This window comes from Callospermophilus lateralis, unplaced genomic scaffold (assembly GCF_048772815.1).
Source record: "Callospermophilus lateralis isolate mCalLat2 unplaced genomic scaffold, mCalLat2.hap1 Scaffold_43, whole genome shotgun sequence".
NCBI lineage: Eukaryota > Metazoa > Chordata > Mammalia > Rodentia > Sciuridae > Callospermophilus > Callospermophilus lateralis.
In genome coordinates this window covers 12,659,817-12,684,332 of record NW_027514380.1, presented here as the reverse complement: position 1 = coordinate 12,684,332, position 24,516 = coordinate 12,659,817, and the positions used below count along the sequence as shown (strand labels likewise).

At 33.0% G+C, this 24,516-nt stretch overlaps 2 pseudogenes; both read right to left on the bottom strand.

The window, feature by feature from the left end:
- Positions 1–12,868: 12,868 nt before the first annotated feature.
- Positions 12,869–15,290, bottom strand: LOC143389084 (cytokine receptor-like factor 3 pseudogene; annotated as a pseudogene).
- A 5,248-nt stretch (positions 15,291–20,538) lies between these two features.
- On the bottom strand, positions 20,539–22,175 carry LOC143388999 (G-rich sequence factor 1 pseudogene; annotated as a pseudogene).
- Between the last annotated feature and the right edge of the window lie 2,341 nt (positions 22,176–24,516).

Below are 24,516 nucleotides of genomic sequence, written 5' to 3'. Positions count from 1 at the left end.
ATTAATTATACATCTTCATATGACAGGATTATATTTTTGTGTGAATTCAAAAGTAAAAAGATACCAAAGATTTTTCATAGAAGCAATTTAAAATAAAAAAGATTTGTGCCATATGAATGTCTTGAACCACAAGCATCAGATCAATTATAATTTTCATTTGAAAAACAAATCTGCATCATCTGAATATAGATATTTCCTGGAAGGATGCTTCATATCATACAATTTTGATTGGTTCTACTTATTTTGGTATGAGTAATTACAAATATATTTATATGTTTTAAAGTAGCTTTTGAATTCTGGAAAATGTGGTATTTAAATAAATGTGTCTTCTAAATTACAGACCTCTTTAGGAATGGTTGGTTCTAAAATCACAGAATATGTTAAATAAAATACAACATAAAAATTTAAATACATACCAAATTTTAAAAGACATAATTGTACCTTGGTAGTAGAAAGAAACAGAAATGTTGGCTGAGATTGTTGCTCAGTGGAAGAGCGCTCACCTAGCACATGCAAGGCCTTGGATTCAATCCTTAGGACCACATAAAAATAAAATAAAGATATTGTGTCCAACCACAACTAAAAAATAAATGTTTTTAAAAGAAATAAAAAATACACATACACAGCCTATATGTGTACAGTAACTGGATATTTAGTTCTAAAACATCCATGCTAAAAGTAGGAAAATTTGAAGTACACCCATTGAACTGGGTAATATTATAGATCTGGAATTGAAATTTTCAGTTGAATTTAACTGTCTGAAAATGAGACAGTGTTTCAGATTGTCTGTACACTATTCTCCCACTTTTCAATATTTGATAATTTAAAATATTTGACCTTAAGATCAAAAATAAAATATATCTTTATTTTTGAAACAGCTAGATGTTACTGTCTTGGACAGAATTTTATCCATTCCCTCATTAAAAGAAGTTACTACCTGACTTCTAAATGTACTTATACTGTTTTCTTGCATTTTGGATTTTTATTTTTGTTGAATATTTTATTTTTATATTGAAACAAATACAAATGTATCTTTTTTTCATTGTAGGTAGGGTTTATTTTTATTTTTTTTTGGCTATCTTTCAAAGAATTCTTACCAATTCCAAAATTACACACAGAACAATATATACTCTATGTGAATTAATGTGTTTTTGGCTTTGAGAAAACCTTTGTCTTAACTAAAAATCTTTAATAAAAAGCTTGAATATGAATTTGACTAAGAAAAAATTTACATATGTATGTACTTATTTGTATAGACACAAATATATACATACACATATATATGTTAAACACATATATATGCACACATACAAATATCATGTGTATGCATGCCTCCTAAATACATATATATATATATATATATATATATATATATATATATATATACACATACACACATGCACACACATACGCACATATATTCTTACTATTGACTTCCTAGTTTAAGTTCATATTACCAGGATTATTTTATATTATATATAATTTTTATTTATTCTTTTTAGATGCCCATTATGCTAAAGTATATTTTGTCATATTATATATACATGGAGTATAACATTCTAATTGGGATTCCATCCCTGTGGTTGTACTTGATGTGAAGTTTCACTAGTTGTGTATTCATACAGGAACATGAGAAAGTTTTGTCAGATTAACAGGGATTTTATAGACTGCAAAGTATTTTCGTATGTCTCACATCATAAGACTACATCAGGAAGTAAAACAAAACAATGGCCATTCTGACGATTTATATAGGGTTATTCAGCAGATAACACCACTTTTGGCTGTGGAATTTTGTGTAATATACCATTAATTTATTCTTCCCACAACTTTAATCACTTGGATTTTTTAATAATGATTTCTAGGGATTCTTTAACATCTCATGTCTACATTTACTACCCAAGAAAGAAGATAGAGGCATAAAGGTAATGAATCTTTTTTCTCCCATTTCTCAGATGATGACAGTAACATGACCAAAATGAATCACATTGCTGTAGTTTTTTATGAAGAAAGTGACATGTTTCCTCTTTTTTAATGTACTTAAGCATACAACTTTCCCCCTGAAATAGTATCCTAAAATATGAGGAAATACAATTATATTGAGAAGAAGCATACTTTCTTCATTAAAATCAATAGGATTATAGCATTATAGTGCTGCAAGGTGATCATTTCATAATACCAGATACTGTTTTATATACATCATATCATATGCATTATTTTAGTTATTCCTAGTTATAATAGGGATTAAACAATAATATAGAGAAATTATTTAGTAATTTTAATGTTCTTAGTATGTGCTAAATATATATCATATGTGTTCTAAAGTAAATAATTTGGAATTTAGATATGAGGTTTTTCATGAAAACAGTTAAAAAATTCAATTTAACATTTTAAGGTAATTTTCAGAATACAAACTATAACTCAAATACAGCAGTTTGAATAATTCAATTTCACTGAAATTTTTGTCTAATAAAGATTTGTTACATATGACTTTTTTTTCTTTACATTTTTTAGAACAATTACTAAAATTATTTGTAAGACTTTTTGGAGAATAAATCCTGAATGAATTTTTACATAATTCTATTTCAAACCTTAGATTCAGAAAATCAAATTTTGAAATGTTCATATTATAGGCCAGCAAATATATTAATATATACACATGAGTTTATGTTAATTTTTATGTTTCAGGGTTATTTTTAGTAACTCTGTGGCACACATCTTTATTATCTACACATTCATGCAACATGTTATATATCAAAATAAGTGCATAAGGTACACAGAAACTATATGTATCTGTACAGTGAATTATATGGGACACTCTAGTTAGAGTCTTTTTCAATTATTTTTTTAAATACATGACACTGGAATGCATTACAATTCTTATTAAACATATATAGCACATTTTTCATATCTCTGCTTGTATATAACGTATGTTGACACCAATTTGTGTCATCATATATGTACTTTGAATAATGATGTCTATCACATTCCACCACCCTTGCTAACCCCATACTCCTCCATTTTTCTCCTACCCCCTCTGCCCTATCTAGAGTTCCTCTATTCCTCACATGCTCCCCTCCCTACCCCACTATGAATCAGCCTCCTTATATCAGAGAAAACATTTGACATTTGTTTTGGGGGGGATTGGCTAACTTCACTTAGCATTATCTTCTTCAGTACCATCCATTTACCTGCAAATGCCATGATTTTATTCTCTTTTATTGGTGAGTAAAATTCCATTGTGTATATATGCCACATTTTTTAATCCATTTATCCACAGAAGGGCATCTAGGTTGGCTTCACAGTTTAGCTATCATGAATTGTATTACTATAAACATTGATGTGGCTGTGTTCCTGTAGTATGCTGATTTTAAGACCTTTGGGTATAGACCGAAGATAGGGATAACTGGGTCAAATGGTGATTCCATTCCCAGATTTCCAAGGAGTCTCTGCACTGCTTTCCATATTTGCTGCACCAATTTGCAGTCCTACCAGCAATGTATGAGTGTACCTTTTTTGACCATAGGGAAAATAGAGGCAGATTTCATCTTCTTAATACTCAAAAATAAATTGCCTGATAAATTGCAGTAAAATTCCAAGGAACATTTAAAAAGTTTTATGCATGTATGCTTTTCAATTGTTGGCAAAATTTCAGATGCCTTTTGAAAATAAGTTTTGATATAAAACAAATCGCTAAATTTATATTTTATAGTTCACTGTAAGATATACCAAGTAAAGAAATCCCTTAAGTATCTTTTTAAATTCAGCATAAAAATAAAATTTGAGATTATGAAATGTGCACCAACTTCTGAATTATAATGTCCTGTAGAGGTTTACAATAACACCTCTTTTGAGTAAAGTCTGCAATTTAAACACACCACAGCTAAATTTCCACTTGTAGTTTGTTTTAACCTAAGAAACCACTTTGTTATCAAGCTCTGGCATGCTATGGAAACAGTACAAAAAATACATTAACAATAAAATAATAAGTGTATTTACAATGAGTTCTTCTCTTTCTTCTTTTTCTTTCTTCGTAGTGGTTGGGATTGAACCCAGGGCCTTGTGCAAGTGAGGCAAGTACTCTACTAACTGCTATATCCCTAGCCCCACAATTGAGTGCTGGGGTTATGCATTAGAAGTTTTGTAATCCATATCAAAAACTTTAAAAATCAGGCTTTGTAAAAAATCATTCATAGTCTAATTTAATTTTATCTGTTTCTTCCAGTAATTAAGAAATTATCCCAAACTCAGTCATGATGTTGATCATCTTAAAGGCATGATGAGAGTCCTTTGCATTGTGAAGCTTCAACAAATGTTAGAGAAACTACTATACCATGCATATTTCCTGGAGCTAGTGACAGAGATGTGATGGGTAATAAAAGCTGTGTGATGGCATTGGAAAGCCAGTCTGCTTGGAGAGAAACTACTAAAATTACATTCTGCATACTTAGCTTTTTCATGGTGACAGAGAAATATCCTGCATAGCAAATGTGTTCAATACTTAAAATTGACATATGTCATAATTAAATGTGAGTAATAATGATAGTAAAATACTTGAACTAGCATAAATAGTTTGAAACAAATCCATTTTTTAAAATATATTTTAGTAATTTAGATTGAGTTTGGAATGTATAATTCAATTGTTGAGTTAATTGAGTCTGTGTACACATGGATTAACCAAGCTCTAATTGTTCTAAAGTTGAGTAATTTCAGAGCATTCATTTTACTTTCTGGCTGATATTTGAACAGTTCCCTTTATTCAAAGAAAGTATTCTGAGGAGATGAATAAAAGAAATCTCTAAAGCAAACTTAAATCTGAATATGAAAAAAAGTTAGTATTGTGTAAGATTAAAGATAAATTAGTCAAAATAAAGCAGTCATAAGATGTGCTTTTCAAACTCAATGTGTGCCCACTAATACATTGAATGTAATGACATAGCTAACCTACCATAAATGAATGTCAGTGTCAAGAGAGGCCACATTTAACAACCCATCCCCTTAAGTAAGATCTGTAATTTCAAATGCACTTTGTGTATGATATTAATTGAAATAATTTATCACTCATAGTAAGTAGAGAGAATCATTCACTTCATCAATGAAACTTAACAGTAAAGAAGTCTTTATTTATATTTTTATTTATATATGACAATGGAATGCATTACAATTCTTATTACACATATACAGCACAATTTTTCATATCTCTGGTTGTATACAAAGTATATTCACACCAACTCATGTTTTCAACATGTACTTTGGATAATAATGATAATCACATTCCACCATCAATTATAACCAAGAAGTCTTATATCTTAGTCAAAATATTAATAATAAGTATAAATACTTAATAATTATGATGTATAAATTCCTATTTTAAGCATTTTATTTCAATAAATTATTTAACTATTCCAACAATCCTGTTAGATAGGTTAAAAACATTTAGACCATTTTACAGATGGGAAAATAGAAGCAAACAAAAGATTAAGTCACTTACCTGAGTTTCAGAAACTAAGTTCTGCAGGCAGAATTTGAACTCAAAAAGTCAGATGGTGTTTGTAAATCTTACTGAAGATTCTATGTTTCTTCAGTCTTAGCATCTGTACTTAGACTAGCACCAATAACAACAAATTGGGCAATCAATCTTGAAAACTGCTTCCTGACCATTACCAAAAGGCCTTGCCAGATAGCTCTACCAAAGCTGCTCTGCTTCCATGTAATAACTAGTATAGTTTTGCCTAGAATACTCTCAATGACAGGCAGATTATCTTCACCTTAGCTAGTATTATTCTGTCACCTACCATTCAGGTACCAGATCCAAGAACCTTTGCAAACAGGTGCTCCTAAAATAGTCTGGACTCTGAGATTTCTGGCTGTTTTGGAGAAATCTTACATCACTGAACATATACTGGGAAGGTGGAGGAATTGAGACACATCACTCTGCCCAGAGATTTTTTTTTTCCCTTTTCTTACCCAAAGATCCCTGGTGTTACTCTGCCTAGGCCAATGCCATCTATCAAAGACATATATTGTAATCAAATACTCAATTAAGGATGATGCAATTTGAAAATGGCTCCCCATCTTGGACATAGTAAGTAGTACACCAGGATCAGTGGGTAGTCCACCCTTCACTTTTCAGAAGTACAAATCTTTCTTTCAGTGATTAGCCTGTGGGAAATGGAATACCATATTCTGGGAAGAGGGAACTTCCACTTATTTATAAATGAATGAAAATAAAGACTACTTACTGATTTCATTGTCAAACAAAAAATGATGGAAACAGTATATTTCTCACTAAAAGAAGTAAACATTAATTATGTTGTAGCTAAAAAAAATAGATAATCATAAAATCAGTAATGCATACCCAAGTAACTTCTTCTTTAATTGAATAAAGAAGAGTAATAAAGGCCCATGAAAATGTTCATGTAGCATTTAAAATTTGAGGGTTTTTAATTTTTTTTAATTTTGCCAACACTTTACATTCTATTGAATATTTGTTGTCTCTATGACCTGGCCTAAGTAGGAACTTGTGCGAGCCAGAAGAATACAAAAATGAATTAAAAAAATGAGACAATGTATACAGGGTTTAAATGAGTATCTAATTCTCCCTCCTTCAGAAATTCTGAATTACACAAGTGACAAGACACAAGTCACCCAAATCTGCTTAAAAGACACCAAAAAGAACACAACAAATTAAAGTACCCTTAGGTATATACTCCCTTTGGTCTACAAAATTGATGGGCAGATATATGACACTCCTGTAGATAATTATCTTGCAACCCAAGCAGAAATTTATACATATATTAAGTAGCTAGGCTGACTGTTGGTAGTGTTCAGTGGAAATAGATGAAATTATTGATTAATCAAGATAAGTGTAGACAAACAGGTTCAATATCAATGTAGATACACGTGAAAACCAGTATAAATTAAACAGAAGAATTTAAAAAAAGAACATATCATATGCTTTCTATAGGGTTTTGTCATTTATTATATAATGTAAATCTTCACTCATTTTTGTTTGATTACATTTTAAGGCACAAAGTCATCTGACATCAATAAATTAAACATAATGAAAAATAACCACTCAATTTCTTTGTATTAACAAAGACATTGGTGAAAATAAAACTCAAAAAATGTGTCTGTCCTCAGCCTTAGAATTGATAATGCAGCACGAAAAATGGAACAAAAATTGTTCATAGTGATTTTGCTAATTTATATCCCTACAAACAGTATAAAGTGGCTCCCTTTTTCCACATCCTTGATAATACTTGTCATCTATCTTTTGTAATAGCCATTTTAACAAGTATGATTTGATCTCCCACTGTGCTATTAAGTTGCATTTATCTGATGGTTAATGATACTGAGCATTTTTTCATATATCTGTTGGTCATTTTCATGTCTGCTTTTGAGGAAAGACTATTAGGGAAATTTTATCTATCTTTAAGTTATTTTGTGGGATTGCTGTTGAGAAGTTTAAGAAGAAATAATTACTATTGACATGACAGGAATAGAAAGGATATACTAGAGATTATTATGAACAACCATATGTCCCCAAATTTGATAATTAGTATAAATGGACAAATTATTGGGTGCTTACTCCCTACCAAGATTAATCATAAAGAAATAAAAAACTTGAATAGACAAATAATAAATAACAAGGCAGTTTGCTTCATCAAAGTATTCAAACCAAATAGGTGATAGTCTGCATGCAAATTTAAAAGAGAAACTTTTGTTACCTGGTTATGAATTTCATTCAACAGTGTCTGATGGATACTATTGGTGATTGTCTACAAGTCTTTTTACTAAGCCCTCCACACAGGAGAAGGGTCCAACCAGGGTGTGTGTGCCTGGGGTAGGATTTGTTAAAAAAATAAGAGGACTTGGAAAAGCAGAACAACAGGGGGAGATTGAAAAGATTAGATGAAAAGCATAAAGGCAAAGGAGGAAAATGTAGGGAAAGAGAGAGAAAAAATAAAATGAATGGTAGAAAGCATATTTAAAGTTTAAGTGAAACAAAACCAAATTATTAATTTTCAAGTTTATAATGAAGGTTGAAAGAGCATGCATTGAAAAGAGGTTATATTATAAGGCCATGGAATAATGCCATTAAAACATGAATTCGTCTTCACTCAAAATGGTAGAGGAAACAAGGACTATTATTTTTTATTGGATAAGACTTTCTCTACTTGAATATTTAATAAAGAAAATTTGGTATATTTTATGCTTATAACATGTACAATTTAAATTTTTGAAAACAGTTGTTTTTCAAAAAAACTTAGTTCATAGTTAGAAGATTGATGTACTTCTTCAAAACATAAAAATTAAAGCTTTGTAAACTGAGTAGGTTTGTCCTTTGTTTCTGCTCAACCTCAGTATTTCATGTATATAAGTGTATATGTGTATGCATTATTAGAAATCTAGATGTGCATTTTCTCAATAGTAAGTGATTGATTTATTCATTATGGTTTTGTAAAGACTATGTTGTGCCTCACTTTTTATCTGAAAATGTAAAGTAAATAATTGCTTCACAGTATTATGAGAATTAAAAGCAAAGCTGACTATCTCTTTGTTGAACACTTAGGTGATAATTAAATAAATAAGTGTTATATCGAATTATAAAAATATTACATCAAAATGAATTAGGCTTTCATTTAAAAATATAATTTACACAAAAATTTGGTGCATATTGATTGGATATTATGTGATATTTCGATACAAAACATTGTGCACTCTTTTTAAAAAAAATATTTATTTATTTTTTAGTTGGACACAATATCTCTATTTATTTATTTTTATGTGGTGCTGAGGATCAAACCCAGGGTCTCGCATGTGCTAGGTGAGCGCTCTACCACTGAGCCACACTCTTGTGCACTCTTTAAATAATTTTTTTTGGTAGAAACATTCAAAATTTCTTTTTCTGGGTTTCTTGAAATATGCAGTATGTTCTTTTATCTATAGTCACCCTATTGTACCATGACACACCAGAACCTCTTGCTTCTAACTAAGAACTGTTTATTTAACTTCCCCCCACCTCACCCCTATTCTCTCCAGTCTCTGGTAACACTATTTTACTCTTAACTCTTTGAGATTAACATTGGAAAATATTTAACCCATGTATCTAAATAAACTTTCAGTATGGAGAGATGTTACTTTCTAATCTGTTATTTTTTTCTCTTTTCAAAGAGTTTCAATGAGTATCAGGTCCTTCATTTACCACAGCCACACACACCCCCACACACAATCAAGTTCCAACTTAAAAATCTTTGAAAATGCTTTTAATATGTAATATCTACAATTTACTGAGCATGTAACTTGCTATGTGGTCCAAACAGACATACTTTTATTTATTATTATAATAATCTTAAATATGTTCACTTTAGGTAACTTGCAAATTAGGATAGTTTGCATAACAACACTGATTAAACCACAGAAGGAGAGCTAACAGCTGTCTAGAACTAACATTGCTCTGACAGCATTACCCTATGTGCTGTGCTTCCAGAGTCTGACCAAACAAACCAGCTTGGCTGGAGTTTACCAACAGAACATAAATCCCTCTGTCTGGGAATGCCCATTTTCTATAGAGTAAGAGACACCAGAGGTTAGATTTATATGCCTTCTTATTTGGACCCAGGATTGCAAGATAAATAGCTTTCTTAAAGTGTTGATTAATCAGGTATTCATATTATATAAAAAAGAGTGTGAGAAGAACAAAAAGACAAAATAGAAAAAAGGAATTTCCTGTGTTGTATTGGAATCTGTGTAGTGATAACTGGCTTTACCAGAAGTCGACAGTCATCTGTAGTGCTCTTTATCTTAAATGTTAAATTAGGATAGTTATAGGGAAAAATAATCTTTACTATTTTTTGAAGCTCTCTGTTATTAGATGCTCCTGAGATGTAGAGAGGCAATCAATTTCACTGCTTTGGGTTTGATATGATATGTTGTCACATTTGTTAAATTTTATATCAAATTTTATATATTTAAATGACTCAAGCAGATGTCTGATTCCAAAAAAAATTGAAGTAAATGTGAATTTTCTTATTTTTTTGTATATCTTCCTGGGCTTTATATATAAGATAATGTTAGGAGACTTTGAAAGATGGAGGAAAAATGAGGCAGATAAGCCTTTTCATACACTCAATGGTATGTTCAGTAAGTTTTATTTTTGCTTTGTGTGTCCTGTACATGGAGCTGAAAAAGTTAGTGTCCTGGAAAAAACAGTTGGTACAAAAAAATAGCCCTGATTAAATTACATAATCTTTATGCAAAAGAGCAGGAAAAGCTCAGTCTAGCAGATCAAATTTTTCCAGATAATTATCCAGCAAAACCAAGAGAGTAAAACCAAGCTGTTGTCTCATCCCCCCAATGTCAGGAAAGGGTGAGTGGGGCTCTGGACTTCTATACTTACCAGACTTGAAAAGATGTCCTACAATCCTGACAGGGTTATGGCAGGAATAGCCATGGAAACAGCCAGCAGTTCATTGTCATAAAGCCAGGTCCATCCTTCTCACAGTGCCATGGCTTCTACTTCATTAAGAACAACAAGATAACAGTCATCATTTCCTGTTGAGAGAGGTCAGAGGAGGCCTAAGAAACAGTCAGGACTGTTACCACTGCCATGAAAGGTTATGTGAAACACAATCATCATCCCATTACTGGAAAACACATAGTGGGCAAGGATGAAGTATTCTCCATCTCCTGACCAAGGAGAGAGATCAGGAGAACTCTGTTGGCAAACTGGAACTCACAAAGTGTGTCTGAGAATAATAAAGACAGTACTTCCACTGTGTCAGTGGGGGTAACTCTGCCATCTCGAATTTTACAATGGCCAAAGAAAATAAGCTAAAATTATATACAACATGCCCAAACAGAATAATCTCCATTTGAATTAAAAAAAAAGACAAAAATACATGCTCATACCAACACTAAAAAAAGATGAGAGAATTATCTGAAAAAGATTTAAATTTAGCCATTATAAAAACTTCCAGCAAGCAATTATGTATACATTTGAAAGACATGAAAATATGATATTTAACAAAGAAACTGTCCTTGGAAAAAGATAAAAAATATAAAGTAAAATCAAATATAGCTAGCAGAGTGTACAGAACACTAAATTGGAATACAGAATAACAATTTAAAAATCTGAGAAATAAAGAGAAAATAGATTTTAAAAATAATGAACAGAGCCTCAGGATCCTGTAGGGCTGTAACAAAAGATCTCAAAAATATGTCAGCAGAGACTCAGAAAGGAGAAAGCACTCAGAAGAATAGCAGGTAAAAACTTCCAAAATTGATAAAGGACACAAACCCACTAAGCTGCTTGAACTCCAAGCAGGATCAATTTAAATAAATCCACAAGAAAACACACCATAGTCAAGTTTCTAAAAAATAAAGACAAAGAAAATATCTCAATGTAGCAATAGAAAAATGATACCTCATGCATGTGGGAAAACCATTAAGAATGCCAAGTAGGTTTCCCATCAGAAACCATAAAAGTCAAAAAAAGTTTAACAATATTTTTTTTTTTAATTTGAGCTTTCTATTTTGTTTCAGATGGCTGGGCAAGGCATCTACATTCTGGAACCTCTTTACAGTCACTAAACATGTGAAAGGCACTTATACATAAAAAGGCAAGGAGAAAATTGGTCACGATTGTCTAACAGGGAACATGAGCCCCCAAATAAATTATCTTACAAAAATATCAAGCTTGCTTTTCCATTTTTCTATTACTGATAAAAATGAAAAAAAAAATACTTTTCACATTAAAAAATCTGTAAGCTGCTATATCAAGTTATGGCTATTATTTTTTACATATTAAGTTCCTCAAATAAATATCTTACACAAATTTAAGTTTAAAAAATCGGTCAAGCATTTACCCTATATTTCTTTGGCCCACTAACAGACCATTTATCAAACTGACATTAACTGGACTAGAGCTTGTAACTACAAATAGCAATATGCATATCATTGATCCTGAAGGCACACATGTACATATAATGTACTTGTGAAATGACTAACACTGCTGCATTTACTACTTCCATAAGTAGTTTCACCCTGTACAAAATCCTCTATCCTATCTCTCTCCCTCTCTCTCTCTTATTTATTTATTTTTTAATCAATACTAGGGATTGAACCCAGGGCCCTGTACAACTGAGCCACATCCCCAACCCTTTTTATTTTGAAACAGGGTCTCACTAAGTTATTGAGGCTGACCTCAACTTGTGATCCCTCTGCCTCAGCCTCTTGATTTGCTGAAATTACAGATATGAGCCATTGCACCCTGCATCTTATATCCTATCTTGAATCAAACTACAAGAACAAAAGACAATACTTGCCTATTACAGACACTGACTCAGGCATTGTAAAAAAAAAATCATAAAGCTTTTTAGACTTAAAGATTAATGAAAATGGGATAAACGCTAACACTGCTTTCAAATTCTTGAACATACAGCAAACAGTCAATGCACTCGTGTGGAAAAAACAAGTGAATGAATTTTACAGAACTCTGGCTTCTTTTCTGGTCTACTCCTGTTGTTATAAAGTTCTACAATGGTCTTGAATACTGAAAGAGTTTTAATAAAATGTTACATTAAACCAACCAACTTTAAGATGTACAATGGAAGGGTACAGGACTTTTTGTTATCTTCCCAGACACTTAACGCTAATTTGATTTTATTGTAATTTTCTATTGTTATTAATAATGTGCTAAAACCAAAATTGACTGAATAATGGTTTTGTCCACACCATTCAACTCTCTTATTGTTAAAAATGTTGTCAGTAGACACTTTTCATTTCCAATGGCCTGAAAGATTAATTTAACTTTAAACAACAACAACAACAAAAGTTAACTAAACTGGGATGAGGCAGATACAGTAAATCAATGCCAAGCATCCAAAACTCTAAAAACTAATACTTTCCATACAGGATAAAAAAAATGAGCATCCAAAGTAAAGAGAACCACAAGACTGATCAAGTAACCAATCAAAAACCACTTCTCTGTTATTTGAGCTAATAGTTACTTGGAGCTTGAAGTTCCTGCCTTCATTCTTATTGGTAGTTCCTAGAGTCACAGCTTCGATGTCAAGTGTGACAGTGGATCCAGAGGTAATGGCAGGCAATTGATTAGTCATTTCTTTTCCATTTACAAAAACTGCACCATTGGTACTAATGCATACAGCTTGATCGCGCTGCAGAGAGTCATATCCATTCTGCTTCTCTGCACATACTCCAATACTATCTCTTCTGTCTGGCTGTCTCACAGTTTCAACTCTGAATGTTAATGTCTGCCCACAAATATAGGTTGGAGCGCTGGAGTAGAGAACACCTGAGGATTCAGAATCATTCCTGAGTGCTATATTTCTTCGACTGCTCAGACTGTATTCCTCAAAGCCAGTTGTCCACTCATGAGGCACCAATGTAGAATGACCTATTTGGGGGACGCTCCACGGGCTCCACTCCTGTCAGCCGTCTCCTCGGGCACAGACTCTGAACTGATAATCAACATTGGGGTCTATGTGCAATACTATGAATTCAGTTTCAGAACCTACATAAACATCTTCAAAATGATTTGAAGAGCATTTACAGAACTGAAGCCTGTAATCTTGGGCTGTGAAGTCGTCATCCACCTTACACCATTGAACTATGATGCCTCCAGGTTTCTCTATTAGTTCTTCTATCTGCACTGGTGGGCGAAAGGCTACTGTTCCATGGTTTAAAATGTGATCTTTCACTATGTTAATAATTGAATCATCCAACTGAGCAGATAAACAAGGCACATCAAGCAGTAAAGGCACTCCTGGTAAGCTGTCCAACTGAATGTGTGAGGCCTTTTTGGTAAAGCTCCAAAGTTTCTCATTCTGTTCTTCTATGCCACCAAGAATGGCTATCTCACCTTCTCGGAATAAGTCCTCTGCAGTGTTAACTCCATGTTCCATGAGCTTCTGGCAGTCATCTAGTGGTTTAATGGTCTCCTGTTCAATGGTGTCTACCTCTTGCAAAAGGGTCACCAATAGTTCATCGAGTAGCTTCCCAAGAGTTCCCTTTAAATCATTAAAATGCTGTTTGAGGACATCCCTTGTCTGTGATGCACTGTCTTTGATCTGCCTCTGCGCCTCCCGCAGACCCTGCAGCCCGTGGCCCAGCTTGCGCCGGTAGCTCTGTGCTGCATCCACGTTCTCACAGGCCTCCTGCAGCAGCAGCTCTGGCTCCAGTTAGATGGTCCCTCTTATCAGGCCGAGCTGCCGGCGCGGCCTCCTTAACAATATTTTTTAAGGAGTAAGAGAAAAGAATAACCATCCCAGAATTCTATTTAAAATAAAATATATCTCAAAAACTAAAGTCAAAAACTAATGTCAAAGTCAATTTAGTTGACTGAAAACTAATAATTATAACAGTAATAAAATCGTCAGCAACAGAGCTATTCTAAATGAATGGTTGAAAGCAGATTTCAAACGAGAAAAGAAATGACAGAAATAATCTCAGAACATTAAGAACAAATAATAGAAAACAGATGTGTGTGTAAACACATTACATCACCTTCTCTTAATTAGTATTCTAAATTATATTTGATGATTGAAACAAAAATAACAATATCATCTGACATATTAATTAATACATAGATATTAATTAAAACATGTTATTAACAGTGGAAGTAAATGTACATAAAAGAAGATAAGATTTTTACACTTCATTTGAAGAGATAAAATGTCATATCATTTGAATTTAATATTATGCATATATAATATAAGATTAAGGACAAGAAATATTAAAGCTAGATCTAGAGAAACACTTAAAGATGTTACAAATATACCAAAATCGAATTTTAATCAATATTCAAGTAATACATCATAAAGCAAGAAACAGAATCAAAACCAATGATTGCACAGCAGAAAAAGATAAAATGGCAGCCCTAATAAATAAATTAATGATATAAAAATATATTAAGTATGTCAACTAAATCAAAAATAGAGAGAGGCAGAATGAACTTAAAACATAATATAATTATATTGTTGTCCTTAGTAATTTCACTTCATGTATGATAATATAGATTGTGTCAAATTAAAAACATGGAAAAACCCATAAAACATACAGAATTTATTGAAAGGAGACAGAACCAATAAATCTGAATGTGAATAGTGGAAAATTTTCAAATACTAAAACCTTATCCCATGGCTTGTAATCAACACAAAATAGAGATTAAGAAGCAGCTCTTGTTCAAAGGACTGAAGGGATCTGTGCTGAAATGGCATCAGTTGCATCTTGCCACCTCCATCCACCCACCTCCACTCCATGTACACCATCATCACAACCAATGGTTGGAAGGAAAATTTAGAGCCAGTAGTTTCTTGAAGTTAACACTTATCACATTGATATTTGAAAACCTAAATAGAAGATAGCAGACTTCTTTGCAAGTCATACGTAAGATAAAAAATACTCAAAAGCAGGACAGGATTGTCTTGCATTGGATCTGGAACTAAGCAAAGCTGCTGCTTGAGGTGCCTAGATGTGAACATTAGAGTGGGAAAGGGATTTGTAGACCATATGAGAAGATAGGCCAGGGAGGAAGGCTATAAAAATTCCTGAGGAGTACTGTAACATATTCCATGGTACAGATGAGAGTCAGTTCTGTGGCAGCCATTTGAAATAAATTGCACTGGGGAAAATATGTTTTAAAATATAAAATGAAAGTTAGATGCGTATAGATGCTTAATGGAAATGGAAGATATTTCAAAGTTTTTACCCTGTCCACTATAGTCTAAATTCTTAAGCAAAATCAACAAACGTCATTTATGTAATAGTTAATTATTTCCAAACCATGGTCACTTGCAGTATTTCCTTTAGTCTTGTCACCACGGTGAATAACATCACCATTAAATAAAAGGGGAGGCTGAAGCACTGAAAACTTAACTGAATTTACTGAAACCATATGAGTTCTCAGAACTGGTACACACACTATAGCTGTCTCAGTCTAAACGTCCATAATTAATTCATGTACCATGCTGATTTTCATGGCCATATAAATCTATAAAAGAATAATGTTTTATATTGGGACATTCATTTTTACTATGATTAATTTCATTGTGGTAAATGGTTTTCAATGACTGCATCATTTGGACATCTTAATGAGTGTCATTAAAAAAATTGCATTTCTAAGTAAGATTAGTTATATAAGATTAGTTACATCCTCCTTTGTGTGGGCAATTTATTGTCCAAAGGGGATGTCATTATACAGTAATAATGTTCTTATATTAATGTACTTTCACAGCATTGGAAATAAGAACATAGCTTGCCTTTAGTGAACAAAAAGTGTCACCTAGGAATAGCCTTGAATGCAATTAAAAAGTAAAACATTGATTTTTTTTATAAAACTCTACATTATGTAGTATTATCAACCTATACTGTTACTTAAAAATATTCTCTTTTTAGTGTCTTTCAGTAAGTTTTAACATGAAAATATATTAGTTTTTTGTAATTGATATGTAATAATCATACATATTTATGGAGTGTAGTACTATGATATTTCAATACATGTATATAATATGCAATAATCAAATTAGGATAATTACCATACCCATAACCTCAAATATTTAATATTTTGTGTATTTGGAACATTAAAACTTCTTTTTTCCCAACTATTTTGAAATATAATGAATTGTTGTCAACGAGGGCTGGGGATGTTGCTCAATGTTAGAATGCTTAACTAGTACGTGCAATGTCCAGAGTTCAATCTCCAGAGCTGAAAAATAATGGTAACCACATTGATCCTACTACACTTTAGAACACTATAACTTATTCTACCTACCTAATTGCATTTTTGTACCTGAAAAACAGATTCTCTCTAAATAATATTTCTTTGTTTAAATAGGTAGGTAGAGATATTGTGTTATTTCTCCCTTCAAAAAGACAAACTAATAAAATATTTATTACTCACAACCCAAAGTGAGCATGGAAGAAATAGGAAAAATAAGCAGAATTAGAAAATTCATCAATCTGGGTATTCCCATGAGAGGCACACATCATTTCTTCTTATAGCTACTCTCAATTATTTCTGATTTCTAGTTTTTGCTTATGTTCCATTTAGGTAGGCAGTTGACAACTAATTTGAAACTAACATATTAAAAAAATTACATAGTCTAAAAGTTGTCCTCCTTATATAATTTCTTTATCAAATATTAATATTTTAAATACATGATAATTATTCTATAAAATATTAGCATTGTGACTTGTTAGAAGAAAGAAACTCATCAAAAGTCCACTGATTTTTTCTGAAAACTTCTCTATCTTGACCTCTTTCCATATCCCTCTCTCTCTCTCTCTCCGCCTCTCTCTCTTTCTCTCTCTCCTCTCTTCCTTCTCTGTTTCCTGACTCCACCATGAGCTGAGCAGCTTCTCTCTTCTGGGCCTTTTAACCATAATGTACTGCTTCACCTTGAGTTAAAGCAATGAAGTTGGCCATCTGAGACCTCTGAAACCATGATCCCCAAATAAAGTTTTCCTCCTTAAATGTGTTCCTTTGGGGAAATTGAATCACAGTGACACAAAAGTTGACTAACAGAAATTGGTACTGAGAAGTGGGATCATTGCTATAATTAACATGACCATGTGATTCAGAAATCTTTGGAGCTTGTTTGTGGAGAAAATTTAATAGTTTAAAGATGCAAGCTGGAAAAGCTTTAGAAAACTCAAAAGTGTAGCTGAGTAATCCTAGTGGGAGCTCAAAAAAACCAGAATTATGATGGAGATGTAGACTGTGCTTATGACTTTTCAAAAGGAAATAAGGACTTTTTTGGGAATTGGACTGTAAGACACTCAAGTTATATTCTGGGAAAACAAAAAAAACTTGGTTATATTTCTCCATGTTCTAAATCTTTGTGTGAGGCTGAATTTAAAAGTGATGGATTACTAATAAAGTTTAAATAACAACAGAAATCAATGAGAGATTTTCTTAGAGTCTTACCATCTCATCAAAGTCATCATGTGTGGTTTTGTATTTTATTCCATGCATAACAAATTTTATATGTTATAGAGATATTGTTGGTCTAATATATTCATAATACAAATTTTCAATTTTACTTCAGGTTCAAAAATTACTTTTCCCTTCATAATACTTCTGTATCTTTTCTCTTACACAAGTCTAAATACTACATTGCTAGCCTGCTCTTATCCTTAATGTACTTGTTACTTTTTCTCTATTATGTTCCTTTCTTAAAATTTCTTAGCATTTTTTAAACAAACAACACTTAATATATATATTCTGTTACAAATGCAAGATCAATCAACTCTTTGGGGGGTGAAATATACATGAATCTATCAGATATTTTTTATATGTATAATTATGTGCCAAGCACTGTGTATGTAAGAATGTGATATGAAGTGAAAAAGATTAATAAAATCATGTCTTTTCACATGGGGATAGAAAACAAGAAGAAAGAAACACGACTTCAGACAAAAGTGTCCTCTACTAAATGCAGGATGGGGACTCTGAAAAAATCAGTATTTTATAAACATTAGTATAAACATCAGGGTTTTATAATAAAAAAGACTATTTTCATGTTAGTTAAAATAAAATAATTGGATTTATATAAGAATATGTTTTATTCCCAATGGGTATATATAAATTAGTAAGCATTTAGAATTATGTTTATTATTAATATGTGAAAGTCAATACATGGATTTCTTCAGGTATGAAACAAATACAAAAACTCACATTCTTTGCATTTCAACATGTGACATATGGCAAAGATAAAATAGTATGGTAGAATGTGTAGAAGACATGTTTGACTTTTTTTTTTCCTGTGAATGAATAAGACTTTTATTCTGTTATGTGGATCTCTTCCTCTCCTAATAACTACATTTGCCTTATCAATCAATCACACACTCACTAGCCTAAATTATGAACAAAAACTAATAAGTACAATAAATGAACCTGTTTTGTACTGAGAACTCAGTCTTTAGTGAAGCATGAAGACATATTCCTTCAAGTTTACCCATCACACAGTATTTTAATGCTCTTGTGCTCATTCTTTTCCCAAAAAAGTGCAAATGAAACTCATTAGCTGAAGACAAAGTACAAATGAATGAATTCCTCACTACACCCAATCCCAATAGACTCTACAGGTATTTTTTAAAGAAAATTAGATACCAATTATGAATGGGACTGTTCAGACCCTGAACATATGACATAAGTAGGGACACCAGTTCTCACAACTTGGCACATTCAACCACATATGAAAACATTTCCATCTGAGTAGTACATCTGTTAGATTAAGTCATGTACTTACAGGAGAATTTTTTTTAAATACAACTGAAAATTAATCATTTCTTCTTACATTAATATACCAGGAATTGCTGTAATAAAATATATAAGCAACTGACTCACATACTCCAATAATAAATACTCTTAGGTAATCTTCAGCCTAAAGTGAGCCTCCATTTATTGACTGCTTACAGTACAGTGATTTTTGTATCTTAGCTGGTAATCAAAGATGGTTATATATTGAGAGAAAACATCATCTCTCTTCCAGATATCACCTCTCTGAAATCTGGGAAAATTCAATTTTAAGAACTATAACTGCGTCTCCTGGTGGCAGCTGTCACCCTGAGAACAGGAACAAGGCAAAGAAAGTATACAGAACTTTTGATTCTCCTACACAGGTGCACATAAAGTTAGTTTATTAATGACTACATTTTGAAGCCAGCCATTTTGTCCAATATTTAAATAATAAGCTGTTTAATATTAAAGCAGAAGGTACTGCCACAATGTGGCAGATGTAGCTTTATCCATAAACCCTTCACACAATTATACATTAAATGCTATTTTTATTTAAAGCAAGGCACCCCTACTTGTTCTAAAATATGGGATGTGCTACTGCACTGAAAAACAAATGAGGAGACAGATTTTTTTTTCCTGTCCAGAGCTGGTTTAAATCAAGTGAAGCCATTAATGTCCTTATAAGTCTGGACTATTGTGACATATCACTTTACAGTTTCAAGACTAAAAACACCCTTAAGGTTTACCCAAAACCCAAACCCCCCCCCCAAAAAAAAAGAGGGGGCAGGGATCAACTTTTAAGTTGAGACTAGACTTCCCCCTAAACAGACAGGCACCAATGTTAAATGCCTTTAACCACAAGGTTTAGAAAGGCAAAACATTTCTAAAGACATAAAACTGCCAAATTGTCATTTATACTCACTAACCTCTGGTATTTATTTATTTTAATCACTACCCCTATCTAAATAATCAAATATAGCTAAAATTAAAACTATCTGCCACACCATAGTGGTTTAAAGGTCTGAAACCTTTCCTTGCTTTGGTGAGTGTTTGGTTACAATAAAACATTATTTCATCCATAAGAAGCTTTACATCAGAGCTCTCAATTCATAGGCAAAATCAAAACTTTGAACAGATTATTTTTTAAATGAGAAAAAGATTTTTTAAAGATATTACTGAATAAAAATATGTAGTCTTTACAATGCGTAACATATCCTCTATAAAAACAAACTGCTTAATTATATAAAATAAAGAATTAATCAAATTTTCTTAATCAGATCCTGAACAGTTTAAACAAAAATTTAAGATTTGTAGTTTATTTCATAATACCAAATTTAATCTTTCTCCTTCTCAATAGTTCACTATGAATTTTTCTTAGAAGCATTAACCCAAACCCAAAATCCATTCTCTAGCAGTTTCTGCCAATAAACAGGAACTTTATAGCCCATGTCCAAGAAAGATGTGCAAATGAAATGCTTCTTGCTTCATCCTTACTATCTGGAGTCCCTGGAAGTCTTATTTTCCTTTTGGACATGAATTCAGGAACAGTTCAATATACCTATGCTGAACATGGGACCTATCCTTGAGCATAGCTGCAACAGCATCCTCATGGGTATCGAAGTGCACATCAGCTTCTCCAGTAGCCTTTCCATTGGAACTGTATTCCATGGTGATTCTCACAGGCTTCAGGGGAGCAAAAAAATTTATAATGTCTTGGGCATTAGCTTGAAAAGGTAATCCTCTCATGTGGACAAAATGCAATGAAGGCGTAGTTCCAAAATCAACAGCTTCTGGAAGCTTTTCTGACATCTCCTTAGGCAATTCTATCCCCTTCTCACTTTCAAAACCTGTCATGGGACGAATGTCCTCATTTACTTCATGTTCTTCAAAGACCATTTCTGGCTCAGTTATATACTTAGCAGTAGGAGAAGATGCCATTTTCTTTCCCTTATGAGAGCCAACATGGGTTCGAACTTCATTCCTTCTGCTTGGAAATATCTCTATATACCGGTTACCAATTTCTTCCCTGTGTTTCAACAAGGCTTGGTTGGCCATTTCTGGTTCTTCAAACTGCACATATGCTTCCCCTGTTTTTCTTCTCCCTCTATAGTCCATTAAAAAAGTAATGTCCACTATATTCAGTCCTGCAAAGAAGTCCACGTATCTTTCTCATTGCAACTATAAGGAAGTCCTCTTAAACGAACTACACCATCATTCACCACAGGTGACGACTTGACCTGTAGGCTCTTCATTAAGGCATCCACATCTTCATTATTTATCTCATATACTTCCACATATCGCTGACCCATGTACATGCGGTGCTTTTCTAAGGCTTTCTGCACATCCTGCTCTGACTCCATTTCAATTAAGGCATCACCCCTTCGTTTCCCATCTCTATTTAAAAGGAAATGTATTCCATTCTCATTTTTGCGGATTCTGCAGTCTGAGAAAAAGTTAAGCACATCTTCCACAGTACATGACCAAGGCAATCCTTGAGCTCGAATGAGATAAACATCATCTATCTCCTCTCCTAACTTGGATGGGACCAATTCATACTCAGGAAGTGGTGGAAGGTCCTCCAGGTAGGGAGTTTTGGACTCCTGGCTGTAGCTCCTCGCAGAGCCCGCGGCTGCGGTAGCAGAGGAGCGCGCACCGCCGCTGAGGTGGCCGCAGGTGGAGGGCCCGCCAGCCTCCCTGCAGGCGCAGGCCCGATCTGAAGGCCCCGCGTCTGAGAGGCGGCGGCCGCAGCGGCCCCGAGTAACAGCAGCAGGCGGCGGCGGCCCGAAACGCCCGAGGGGAAGGAGCCAGCGGCGGAATAAAAGGGCAAACAGGCGGCGCCGGTGCGCCCGCAACTGCTGCAGTTAGAGCCGCAGCCCCGGAGCAGCGCCCCGAGTACCCAGCGCGTTCCGGCCATGGACTCCGGAGGTGGCGCGGGGCCTGGAGGCAGCTGCCGCTGCAGCGCGAGCGAAGGGGAAGTGGAATCACATGTTTGACTTATAAGAGCAAATTTGTCATGATGAAAGATAATATTTAAAAATTTGTATTTTCTCTCAAAAATTTCTTACCTTATAAAAATTCAGAAGCATTTCCGTTTGGTGTTTAACATTTCACTAAATATTAGCTTTGAATATATGATCAATATTGTTAAATATATATCTTCGTTTACCAATAAGATGCATTGAAAATCTAAACAATATAAAGTAATTCTGTGCAATGGTACACCAATTGTTTTCTTAATCTCCACATCAATGGGTATATAGTTAGTTTATTTTAGAAAATGCTAATGGAAAAATTAGCACTTTGAATCTTGGTATTCTTTTGGCCCCATGTTTAACTTTTCATGAACTGTCTGGTTGTTATACATATGTATATTTCAACAACAGTGTATAAATTAAATGAGTCCACACATAAGTTAATAAACAGAACAGTTTATGATGTTCCCATTCAAATATTGTATCATTTTGTCCAGGACTTATGGGTATAGAACTACTGAATCCATATGAAATTTTTAAAGGGAACAAAAGTATTATAGAAAAGGTGTATATAGAATTTCACTAAATATGTGATTTTCTTACCCATTTTTTATTGTTGGGGAAAATTATTATATAGTACTTCCCCAAACCAATAAATAATTTTATCATTTTCCATGTATATTGATTTGATAAATTATAGGTATACTGAGGATGGTTTACAAAATTGCAATCACAAAATTGTTGCTAATTTATATAAAAATATCATTCACAAAAATTTCAATATATTTAAGTTTTTGCCCTAAAGATATTTAAATAACTTATTAATCATATTGTAGAAATTTAACATGATTTCAAAGGGAAAATTTTAGAGACTGTGAGGACATAATTGAAAATTGATGTAAAATAATCAAGATGTAACCCTCAACCAAGTTCATAAATTAATTATGATGATATCTTTGCAACTTTTTAAGGTTTAACACTGTGAATTAAATGGAGAAATGCAGATGTTCATTATCAGCATATGGTTGTTCAAATGTGTATACATTCTTTTCAAATGCTTTGGTCTTTAAATGGCAGTCTCTTGAACTTAGGGAATACAAAAAACCATTAAATTATATGCCAATTGGCTTATTATATGGAAATATTATAATTCATATTGTAAAAAAGATGAGGAATAATATAATTTTTTGTTCCTTTAAAAAATACTTTCATGGGCTAAGGTTTTGGCTCAGTGGCAGAGTGCTTGCCTTGCACATGCGAGGCTCTGGGTTCAATCCTCCACACCATGTAAAAATAAAAACAAAGATACTGTGTCAATGTATAACTAAAAAAAATATTTTAAAAATTCTTTCACATGGCTATTCTATTTCACTAAACTATCTTCAAATAATAAGCTTCTTCTTTTCCTCAAGGATACATGTCCTTTATAAGCAGAGGGATTTTACAATAACAGAAACTCTTGATTAAATTTATATGTAGTATTTGAATAATCCTTCAGTGAAACAAGAACTTCAGATTCAAAATTTGTTGGTGTACTTTTTGTACCTATGACCAAAGTACCTGACAAGAACAATTAGAGGAAGAAAAGTTTATTTTGGTTGATGGCTTTTTAGTCCTCATTTCACAGTCAGTGAATTGTATTGCCGTGGGTCTGAGTTGAGGTAGAACATCATGATGAAGGAATATAATGGATAAAAGTTTCTCAGCTCATGAAGTAGAAGCTCATGAAGTAGAAGGAGAGATGGGGTGTGGAGAAAGGAAGAGGCCAGGAATGGTTATAGTCTAAGCCCATATCCCCAGTGATCTCCTTCCTCCAGCCAAATCTCACATGCCTCCAGTTACCACACACTAGTCCATTAAGCTATCAATGGATTAATCTCTAGTTTTTCCAATAGTAAATTTTGATTACAATGCTTAGAAATCAATTTTGACAGTGAAAGGCATTCATTAAGTGGTATTATTAAATGAGTTTCACATGCTCAGCTCCTGGCTTCCAAAAGATAAATTAAATATTTTTGTCAACTTTCAAAGAGATTATAGATTTTAAGCAAATGATTTAAATTAGAAAGTAAACATATGAGAAATGGATATTAATTAAAATTACAACAGGAGTAAAATTGATTAAAGGTCTATGGATCTTTTTTTTTTTTTTGGAGGGGTTAAATGTTTATTAAACCAAGCTTTAAATCATACATCCACCTACCGTCTGTAAACAAATACAGTCCACGTGTAAGTAAATGGGCAGCAGATCAGAACCAGTGGGAAAACTCAAGTTCCCTTTGC